The sequence below is a fragment of the Lathyrus oleraceus genome, chromosome 6, assembly GCF_024323335.1.
Source record: "Lathyrus oleraceus cultivar Zhongwan6 chromosome 6, CAAS_Psat_ZW6_1.0, whole genome shotgun sequence".
Taxonomy (NCBI): Eukaryota; Viridiplantae; Streptophyta; class Magnoliopsida; order Fabales; family Fabaceae; genus Lathyrus; species Lathyrus oleraceus.
Window position 1 is genome coordinate 481,413,108 of NC_066584.1, and position 8,804 is coordinate 481,421,911.

The window sequence follows — 8,804 nt, forward strand, 5'->3', positions numbered from 1 at the left end:
TCGGTGATGTTGTATCCTAGTGCGGTTGGATATTTTCTTAAGATATGTAGGAGTTTTTCGGTTTCAAGTTTTCCTAGGTCTGCATTGACTATCACTGGTCGTTCAAGTTCTAAGTCTAGGAATTCATATCTCAGATTTTTGGGAAGTGTTTTCAGGTCGAGGGTTGGTTTCTTGAGGCATTGCGTAGGATCTGATGTTATTGCTAAACATTGGTTCAGTCTGTCTTCTATATGATAGTCAGACAAATCGTCGTTTTCTAATTCTGTTTCTTTTATGCATTCATCGATGATATCCATGAAGTAGCATGTGTCTTCTATTGCAGGTGCTTTCAAAAATTTGGAAAGAATAAACTCAATTTTCTCTTCTCCTACTTCGAAAGTGAGTCGTCCTCGTTTTACGTCTATGATAGCACCGACGGTTTCTAAGAAGGGTCTTCCCAATATAATGGGGGTAACTTCATCTTCTCTTATGTCCATAATTATAAAATCGGTGGGAATGTAGAATTGACCTATGCGCACGGGAACGTTTTCAATAATTCCTACGGGATATCTAACGGAACGATCTGCTAATTGCACAGACATTTTAGTTGGTCTTAATTCTCCCACTTCAAGTTTCTTGCATATGGACAAGGGCGTAACACTGATACCGGCTCCTAAATCGCATAAAGCTTTATCTATGACAAATTTTCCTATATGCCAGGGTATAGAAAAGTTACCAGGATCTTTAAGTTTAGGAGGCATATTCTAGATTATTGCGCTACACTCAGCAGTGAGTGTAACGGTTTCGCTATCTTCAAGTTTCCTTTTATTAGATAAAATTTCTTTTAAGAACTTAGCATATGAGGGCATTTGTGTGATAGCTTCTGTAAAAGGAATTGTGACGTTTAATTGTTTCAGTAGGTCAACAAATTTTTTAAATTGGCCCGCGTCTTTGGTTTTAATTAGCCTTTGAGGGTAAGGGATAAGTGGTTTGTAAGGCGGTGGAGGTACATAAGGTTCTTTTTTTCTACGGTTTCTTTATTACACTCTTCCTTTTCCTTAGGTTTACCTTCTTCCTCGGTTGACTTTTTAGAGTTTTGGTTCTCAATCCTTGGGTCAGATGGTCCTTCTACCCCTGTTCCACTTCGTAATATAATTGCATGAGCGTTGCCTTTCAAATTAGGTTGGGGTTGTCCAGGGAATGTACCAGTTGGGGAAGCAGTAGGCGCTTGTTGTTGAGCTACTTGAAAGATTTGTGTTTCCAGCATTTTGTTATGGGTAGCCAGGGCATCTACTTTACTTGCTAGTTGTTTAATCTGTTCGTTAGTGTGTACATTCTGGTTTAAGAACTCTTTATTGGTTTGCTGTTGAGAAGCTATGAAGTTCTCCATCATGATTTCCAAATTGGATTTCCTAGGAACGTTATTGTTAGGTGTAGATGGGGTCGGCTTTTGATATCCAGGAGGTATAACTGGAGCTTGACTGGGAGCTTGACCTGGTGCGTATAAAGCGTTGTTACTTTTATATGAAAAATTGGGATGGTTCTTCCAGTTTGAGTTATAGGTATGCGAGTAAGGATTACCTTGAGCATAGTTCGCCTGCTCTGTTTGAATTCCTGTTAGGAGTTGACAATCTGTAGGCGTGTGACCTTGAATTCCACAGACTTCGCAATTTTGAGTTACGGCCACCACGGTGGCTGGAGGTGATACATTTAAACTTTCAATTTTCTGGGCAAGAGCATCCACTTTTGCATTAACATGATCGAGGCTACTTATCTCGTACATGCCACCTTTCGTTTGAGGTTTTTCTACCATTGTTCGGTCACTTTCTCACTGATAATGATTTTGGGCCATGCTCTCGATAAGTTGATAAGCGTCGGCATAAGGTTTATCCATAAGCGCACCACCGGCGGCGACGTCTATTGTTAACCTCGTGTTGTATAAGAGACCATTGTAGAAGGTGTGAATTACTAACCAGTCTTCTAAACCATGGTGTGGGCAAAGTCTCATCATCTCTTTGTATCTTTCCCATGCTTCGAAAAGAGACTCGTTATCTTTTTGCTTAAATCCATTTATCTGGGCTCTCAACATAGCTGTTTTGCTTGGGGGAAAATATCGGGCAAGAAAGACTTTCTTTAACTCATTCCATGTGGTGACTGAGTTGGAAGGAAGAGACTGAAGCCATCTTCTAGCTTTATCTCTTAACGAGAAAGGAAAGAGACGAAGTCGAATTGCCTCTGAAGTGACACCATTAGCTTTAATAGTGTCAGCATATTGGACAAATACGGATAAATGAAGGTTTGGATCCTCGGTAGGATTTCCAGAAAATTGATTCTGTTGCACTGCCTGCAACAGCGAAGGTTTAAGTTCGAAGTTGTTCGCTTCGATTACGGGTGAAACAATACTCGAATGCGGCTCATCTTGCGATGGAGCAATGTAATCTCGAAGAGCACGAGCTGGTTCGGCCATCGCTGGTATCGTCGAAGGAAGGAGATTTTTGAGATCAGGAATTTCGATTGGAGGAAGATTGTTTGTAGCACGATACTCCCGAATTCGTCGTAATAATCGGAGATATCGTTCAACGTCGTTGATTCGTAAGTAGTACGGTTCGCCTTGTGAGCGAGTGTGTGGCATACAAATCAACGAAAAGGAAGGGGAAAAAAATAGCCTTAGTCTCTACAGCGTAACAGAAGAGTTACGATATCGACTAAATAAAAGTCCCCGGCAACGGCGCCAAAAACTTGATTGTGACTTTATGAGTCTATCGGGGTACTAACTGCAAGTGCACAATCTAATTGCGTAGTTTTAAAAGATATCGATCCCACAGGGACTTAATGAATCGATATACCGTTTTTCTAGGGTTACTGCGTAAAGCTAAGGCGGATGATACTTTGATGATTAGGGGGAAAAAGTAAAACTAAATTTGGATCTAGACTAAATATCAAATAACACGGATATCGATATGTAGTTTGTCGTAATTAGGGAATCAAATCTTCGTTGGTCTTTTTCTTAATTTTAAAATAAGTCTTTTCAGTAGACATTATCAATTAAAAGTCTTTTCCTCAAACTCTCGCTCTGTTGAATCAGACTATGACTTTATATTAACATACGCTCTCACTATTTCGTTAAATCTAAAATCACTTTTTGAAAACAATAGAATCTATAGAAACTCTTTTTGAGAAAATACTAACCGTTTAAACACCCTCGTCTCAAACTCTCGCTCTGTTGACTTAGATTATATGATTAAACTTAAATGCTTAACTCTCGTCCTCACATTTAACTTTTAAAAATAATTTTTGAAAATAATTAGAATTCAATTAACCTTAAAAATTGCTTTTGCCCTGATTTAAAGTTAATGTTCAATTTACACTGTCCAGTTAAAAGCTCAAACCGTCGTTCTATTGATTTTAACTTCTTTATGTCTTTTACTCTCGTACAAAAACTTTGGTATTAACTCTGTAAATTGAGACCAGAAAAAGAGTGACTATATTTTGAAATAAATTTAAACCAACTCAGTTTTGATTCCTTTATTCCGCTTAGTTTACATACCGATATCTAAATTTATTAGCCGGACATGCTAAACACGCATAAACAATAATCATGCATAAATACGGCCATATCAAACAAACAATAAATATAAACAGCAGCACAGAGCATATGTAAATTAAAACAATAACTCAATTAATTAATGAACCTGGAAAATTACTAGAAATCTTGGTTTTATCTCCTAGCTTCGATGCTCGAACACCCCACCACAAGTCGGTTGGATTTGTTCTTCGCAATTCTCGATCAGACAAGAAAGTAAAAACAAGGAAAATAAAATACTATGATCTGACGTAAGGTTAGATCCAGTAAAAATTACACAATAGTTTCCGGTGTAGAAACTATCGTGAGAAAATGAATTGAATGCTTAGGAAACTAAACTAGAAAAGAAAATAAAATAAAATGCTTGGAAATTATAATGCTGGAAAATTTGAAAGCTGGAAAAATATTGTACGGAGTAGAGATGTCTCAATTGGATCTTTTGAGGTCTATTTATATTCATCCATAAAATAACCGTTTTCTCAAAAGTATCTTCAGTAGGGTTCCAAAGTGTCAACGAGTCAAGAGGAAAAATAGGGGAGAACGTCCTTCTGTTACGCACGTCAATGCCAAAATATAGGAGTGGGGTGTGTGACGTCCGTCACACCATGTGTTACGGTCGTAACACTAGGTAAAGGGGCGTGACGCTCGGCACGTGAGTGTGGCGTCTGTCACACCATTTTCCTTGTTCCAAACGTGGGCTGGGCTTTGGTGAGATGCTTTTCCTAGAAAATCCTCTTTTTGCACCCCTTTTCTTTCTTTTTCACCCATGCTTTAAATAATAATACCTGAAATAAATAATAAGAAAATACCAAGTAATATCGAATAATATAAAATAAATTGAATCAAATAACGATATAATTTAATTAAATCAAGTCCAAAAATGTGATATAGTTTCATGTTATCAACAACCATCTTCTGAATAATCTTCTTAATGTTCTTGTTCGCAGCTTCAACAACCCCATTCATCTTAGGTCTGTAGGGAGAAGAATTATGATGTGAAATCTTAAGGTCTTTGCAAAGAGCTTCCACCATATTGTTATTTAAGTTTGATCCATTATCAGTAATGATCTTACTTGGCGCACCATAACGGCATATGATCTGATTCTTGATAAACCTCACAACCACTTGCTTGGTTATATTCACATATGATGCCGCTTCAACCCATTTTGTGAAGTAGTCAATTGCCACTAAAATGACACGATGTCCATTCGAAGCTTTGGGCTCAATCATCCAAATCATATCAATTCACCACATGGAGAAGCGCCATGGGGAAGAAATAACATTCAATAGTGTCAGAGGAACATGAATCTTATCAGCATAAATTTGACACTTGTGGCACTTCTTCACAAACTTGCAACAGTCATATTCCATTGTCAACCAATAGTAATCTACTCGCAACATCTTCTTTGCCATCGCATGTCCATTGGAATGAGTACCAAAGGAACCCTAATGCACTTCGGTCATCAACAAGTCTGCTTCGTGTTTATCCACGCATCTGAGTAAAACCATGTCAAAGTTTCTCTTGTATAGTATATCACCATTCAAGTAGAAATTACCAACTAATCTTCTCAAAGTCTTCTTATCCTTCAAAGATGCCCCAGGCGGGTAAATGTGACTTTGGAGGAAACACTTGATATCATAATACCACGACTTTTCTTTTTTGACTTCTTCAATAACAAACACATGAGCTGGCCTATCAAGACGCATCACAGACAAATTGGGAACTTCATTCCAATACTTCACTACAATCATTGACGCCAACGTTGCAAAAGCATCTGCCATCCGATTTTCATCTCGAGGGATATGATGAAACTCAACCTTTGTAAAGAAAGTTGAAATCCTCCTCGCATAATCTCTATATGGTATTAAACCGGGTTGATTCGTCTCCCATTCACCTTTGATTTGATTCACAACCAAAGCTGAATCTCCAAAGACATCTAAGTGCTTAATTCTGAGATTCATGGCCTCTTCAAGCCCCATAATGCAAGCTTCATATTCTGCCATGTTGTTCGTACACTTGAAAGTCAATCTAGCTGTAAATGGTAGATGCGTGCCTTGAGGAGTAATGATCATTGCCCCAATGCCATTTCCATATTAGTTAACAGCTCCATCAAATACCATGCCCCAACAGGAACCAGGTTCTGGTCCTTCTTCAAGCAATGGTTCATCACAATATTTCATTTTCAAGTACAAAATCTCTTCATAAGGAAAATCATACTACATTGACTGGTAATCTTCAATTTGTTGGTGAGCCAAATGGTCAGCCAAGATACTACCTTTAATCGCTTTCTGAGATCGGTATTCGATATCATACTCTGATAACAACACCTGCCAACGGGAAATCCTCCCAGTTAAAGCAGGCTTCTCAAATATATACTTGATTGGATCCATTTTGGATATAAACCAAGTGGTATGATTTAACATATATTGACGCAGACGCTTAGCAGCTCAAGCCAATGCGCAACAAGTTTTCTTAAGCATAGAATACCGAGTCTCATAGTCGGTGAACTTCTTACTGACGTAGTAAATTGCAAATTCTTTCTTTCTAGGTTCATCTTACTGACCAAGAACACAACCCATACTCTCATCAAGCACAGTCAAATACATGATCAACGGTCTTCCTTCAACAGGTGGAGACAAAATCAGAGGTTCAAGCAGATATTCTTTGATACTCTCAAAAGCTTTCTGGAAGTCTTTGGTCCAATCACAAGACTGATCTTTTTGAAGAAGCTTGAATATAGGCGCACATGTGGCAGTCATGTGGGAAATTAATCTGGAAATATAATTCAAGCGGTCGAGAAAACCTCTCACTTGCTTCTCAGTTTTGGGCGCATGCATCTCTTGTATTGCTTTGACCTTGGCGCGATCAACTTCAATACCTTTCTCGCTGACAATAAAGCCCAACAACTTACCAGAACAAACACCAAAAGTACACTTATTGGGATTCAAGCAGAGTTTATACTTCCTCAAATGCTGGAATAGCTTCAACAAATTCTCAACATGTTCCTCTTCATCAATCGATTTAACAATCATGTCATCAACATATACTTCAATCTCTTTATGCATCATATCATGAAAAAGAGTAGTCATTGCTCTTTGGTAAGTTGCACCAGCATTCTTTAGACCGAAAGGCATCACTCTATGACAAAATGTTCCCCAAGGTGTAATGAATATGGTCTTCTCCATATCTTTAGGTGCCATCTTGATCTGATTATATCCAGAAAATCCATCCATAAACGAAAATACTTTGAATTTAGTAGTATTGTCTACCAACATATCAATGTGTGGCAGAGCAAAATCATCTCTCGGACTGGCTTTATTCAAATCTCTATAATCAACACACATGTGAACTTTTCCATGTTTCTTCGGCACAGACACGATATTAGCCACCCATTGCAGATACTCGGCGGTTACAAGGAAACCGGCATCAATCTGCTTCTGCACTTCCTCTTTAATCTTCACAGCCATATCAGGATGCGTTCTTCTCAACTTCTGCTTGACTGGCGGGCATTCTAGCTTCAACGATAATCTATGCTCCATAATCTCAGAATCCAAACTAGGCATGTCTTGATAGGACCAAGCAAACACATTTGAATACTCTCGAAGAAGATCAATCAACCCCTTCTTGACATCTGGACACAGTCGAGACCCAATCCTGACTTCCTTCACATCATTCTCGGAACCCAAGTTGACTAGCTCAATCTGCTCTTCAAACGGCTGAATGTTCTTTTCATCTTGCTCAAGAAGACGAGATAATTCATCACTCACTTCTACATCACTTTCCTCCTCGACCTCAAACACAGGGAATTCAAAATTTGGAGAAGGAGAAGGATCATTGTATTCAATGGGGTTAGGAACCAACCTGCATAATGATTTGATATTTTGATTTTAGAGAAGTGAACTTGTGACCAAATATTATGCAGATGGACAACTATATTGTTTATTTATGTTTTTTGTGATTACCATTTTCAGAATAAAGCAAAAAGTAAAAATAAACATCATAGATGTGGATGAATAGAATTAATTTTATTAATGATCAATTTGAAAATGCCCAAACAATGTTCTCTTCTCCCTTAGGCATAGGAGAAGGATTTTGAAAACATATAAAAGCAATTACTTAGATCGATGCAAAATAACAGGAATATCAACAGCAGTCCAATTGTTGCAAGCCTTTCCATGTCTCACAAAATTGGTGTAGTCTTCCTCTTCGTCATCTTCTAGCACAACAGCTAAGTGTTGTTCATTGCCATGAATGAACCCTCCGCTACAGAAGCTAAGCTGCATATCTTCTATCCTTGCAGTTGATGAACCTCGCTAGAACCCCAAACCGGTTCTGCCTTTGTTGTCGGAGACCTCTACCGTGTGTCCCCAGTGATCAACATTGCCTTCTTCCACAATCTTCTTAGCATCTTTCAACGAGGACATAGGTGCCCCAACCCTCTTTTCAGCAGCAATAGATAAGTCCTGGAACGTAGTTCCAACCTCAACCTCAACTTCCACATAAGAGAAAGATGACAGGTGGCTAACCAACAACGCCTTCTTTCCACCAACAATCACAAGCTTTCCATTCTTCACAAATTTGAGTTTCTGGTGCAATGTGGAGGTAACAAATCCTGCCTCATGGATCCATGGCCTTCCCAACAAGCAATTGTAGGTTGGGTGGATATCCATTACTTGAAAAGTAATTTGAAAATCACTCAGACCTATCTTAACTGGAAGGTCCACTTCACTAATAACCGTATTGCACGAACCGTCAAAAGCTTTTACGATTACACCGCTATACCTCATAGGAGCTCCTTGATATGACAACTTTGACAGAGTTGACTTCGGCAGCACATTCAGCGACGACCCGGTGTCAACAAGCACATTTGATAAAGCATCATCTTTGCAATTCATAGAAATGTGCAAAGCCACATTATGGTTTCTCCCCTCCTCAGGGAGTTCTTTATCACATAAACTAAGATTGTTGCAAGAAGTGATGTTAGCCATAATATGATCGAATTGATCCACTGTAACGTCATGTTCTACAAAAGCTTGTTCTCAAACTCTCTACAGTGCTTCTCTGTGCGCTTCAGAATTCATGAGCAGAGACAACACTGAGATTTTTAAGGGGGTTTGGAGCAGTTGCTCCACCATATTAAACTCACTCCTCTTGATTAACTGAAGTACCTCATCATCATTGTTAGCTTTCAAATCGTTGGATTCACCAGACTTACCTTTTGAAACACCAACTAGATCTACA

General features: G+C 38.7%; 1 non-coding gene across 1 annotated transcript; it reads left to right on the plus strand.

The window, feature by feature from the left end:
* The first annotated feature begins 1,961 nt into the window (after window positions 1–1,961).
* LOC127098720 (small nucleolar RNA R71) lies at window positions 1,962–2,068 on the plus strand. Its single transcript, XR_007793422.1, has one exon. It is a non-coding gene; the product is annotated as a small nucleolar RNA R71 (small nucleolar RNA).
* Window positions 2,069–8,804: the final 6,736 nt, after the last annotated feature.